This window comes from Primulina eburnea, chromosome 6, assembly GCF_022965805.1.
Source record: "Primulina eburnea isolate SZY01 chromosome 6, ASM2296580v1, whole genome shotgun sequence".
NCBI classification, from domain to species: Eukaryota; Viridiplantae; Streptophyta; class Magnoliopsida; order Lamiales; family Gesneriaceae; genus Primulina; species Primulina eburnea.
Window position 1 is genome coordinate 704034 of NC_133106.1, and position 2908 is coordinate 706941.

Here is a 2908-nt window from a genome sequence, read left to right on the forward strand (position 1 = left end):
TAAGATGATTAAGTATTTGGTTCCCGCTGTTTAATTTTTGTTATTAAGTTTAATGTTGCATGTTTATTAATCTGTTTAGTAGTGGCTTGGGTAAGAGCGCTACATTTGGTGGTATCAGAGCATGCAAAGAGTTTTGGGACATTAGTAATTCTGTTTGAAGATTTAGAGGTTGATTTTGGTTTCTTTTCAGATGTCAGGAGATGGAAGCAGTCACGGAAGTGTGGGACATGGCCGTTATGGCGATGATGAGGCTGGCCGAGAACATCGTCGTAGAGATCGTGACGGAAGGCGTCACCGAGATAATGATGAAAGGAGACGTAGGAATTGTGTCAACATTATGGATTTCATGAAGATTGGACCTCGATCGTTGACCGGATATGAGAATGATGATGTTGCTGAAGCCTGGGTCGATATCATGGAGCAGTTTTGAGTTGGGCACGACCGGAATCAGCTCAAGAGATAAGAAGTTTTCTAGGTTTGGCAGGTTATTACCGGAGATTCATTTCAAGATTTTCTCAGATTGCCAAACCATTGACTCAACTGACGTGTAAGAATGTGCAGTTCGAATGGACACATGATTGTGAAAATAGTTTCAATGAACTGCGTCAACGTTTGACAACTGCACCAGTTTAAGCTCTGCCATCTGGATCAGGAGGGTACATTGTGTACACTGATGCATCACTTCAGGACTTGGGTGTGTTTTAACCCAGAATGGTCATGTGATTGGATATGCATCCAGACAGTTGAAGAAGCATGAAGAGAATTACCTAGTTCATGATCTGGAATTGGCAGCGATTGTGTTTGCTTTGAAGATCTGGCGACATTATCTCTACGGAGAAAGATTTGAGATCTTTACAGATCACAAGAGTTTGAAGTATATATTCACTCAAGCAGAGTTGAATATGCGTCAAAGAAGATGGATGGATTTGCTAAAGGATTATGATTGCGAAATCAAGTATCATCCAGGATCAGCGAATCTTACAGCTGATGCTCTTAGTCGCAAGGTGAGATTATCTGCATTTCAGACAAGTTTCATATCAAGTGCACTCCAAGATTGTTGTTCTCTGGGATTTCACTTCCGTCATAAGAAAGGAATGGAACACATTCGAGTAACGAGCATTTTATCTGAACCGATGTTGTATGCCAAAATCAGAGAAGCTCAGTTTTCTAATCCGAAGGTGGAAAATTTAGCAAGGTTAGCTAACAGAGACAATACATCTGGTTAGGATTTGAAGACCAAGTTTTGGTGGAAAGGTATGAAGAGACGTGTTTACCAGTTTGTAGCCAAGTGTTTAGTTTGTCAGCAAGTGAAAGCTGAACATCGACGACCAGGAGGATACTTCAGAATCTTCCTATCCCTGAGTGGAAGTGGGAGCATGTAACGATGGATTTTGTCACCCACTTGCCGTTGTCTTCTAAGAATTGTGATGCAATTTGGGTTCTTGTGAACCGACTAATTAAGTCAGCACATTTCATTCCGTATAGTCGGGAATATAGTTTCGATCGCATGGCAAGACTATACATCCAAGAGATTCTTAAATATCATGGTGTGCCAACAAGTATAGTCAGTGACATGGATCTACGCTTTACCTCAAGATTCTGGGGAAATTTTCAAAAAGTGTTGGGGACGACATTGAGTCTGAGTACTTCCTATCATCTAGAAACCGATGGTCAGTCTGAGAGAACTATTCAGACACTTGAGGACATGTTGTGTGCTTGTGCTTTGGATTTTGGACCAGCATGGCATGATCATCTGCCGCTTGTGGAGTTTGTATATAACAATAGCTACCACAGTACCATTGGTATGGCTCCGTTCGAAGCATTGTATGGTAGAAGTTTTCGTACTCCATTGTTTTGGAACGAAGTAGGAGAATGACAAGTGCAAGGACCTGAATTAGTGCAACAGGCGATTGATGTAGTGGAATTGATCAAGAAGATAATTAAAACTACACAAGATCGTCAATCGAGTTACGCAAATACCAAGCGTATACCTCTACAGTTTCAGTCAGGGGAAAAAGTTTTCCTTAAATTTTCACCGTTCCGCAAGGTGATGAGATTTGGACTCAAGGGAAAATTAGCCCCAAGATTCATCGGACCTTTTAAGATCTTGGAATGTGTTGAAATTTGGCGTATCGATTGGCTTTACCGACGTATCTGTCCAGCATTCATAATGTCTTTCATGTATCATTGCTACGACGGTATGTAGCAGATGAATCGCATGTTCTTAGTCCGACAGATATTCAACTTTAAGAAGACTTGACTTATGTCGAGCAGCTGCTTTTAATCCTGGGTAGGAAAGAGAAAAAGCTCATAAATAAGACCATTCCACTTGTTCTAGTGCAATGGCAATGCCAAGGTACTGCATAAGCGACTTGGGAGTTATAGAGTCGTATGCGCTCAGAGTATCCTCATTTGTTTTGAGTTGTATTTTATTCAGTTGTATTGTACTTCAGTTTTGATTTCGATGACGAAATCTTTGTAAAGAGGGGAGGATGTAATGACCCGAATATTTGTTTTGATTGAAGTATTAATTAAGAGATAATTAATGAGTTGTTAATTAAGTATTATTAAGGAATTGATAATCTGGGATTAAGCTGTTGGTATCCATCGAATTTTAAATGGATAACCTGATCTAATTCAGATTTCATTATCTCGAGAAATCCAACTAGACCAATGAGATTCTGACACGTGGCAGATAAGATTGGTTCGGATTTTCTGAAATAGTTCGGATGCAGCCTATAGATGGAAGCCGAATTTTTTTGTTTCCTTCACCGCATTTTTCAGAGAGAGTTCTAGTTATACCATAGTTTCTAGTCAGTTTCTAGGGCACTTTGGTGTCGGGAAGTTTTGGAGCTAGTATCGACTCGAGGAGGGGTCGGTGAACTGAAATCTAGGCATCATCAGCGGG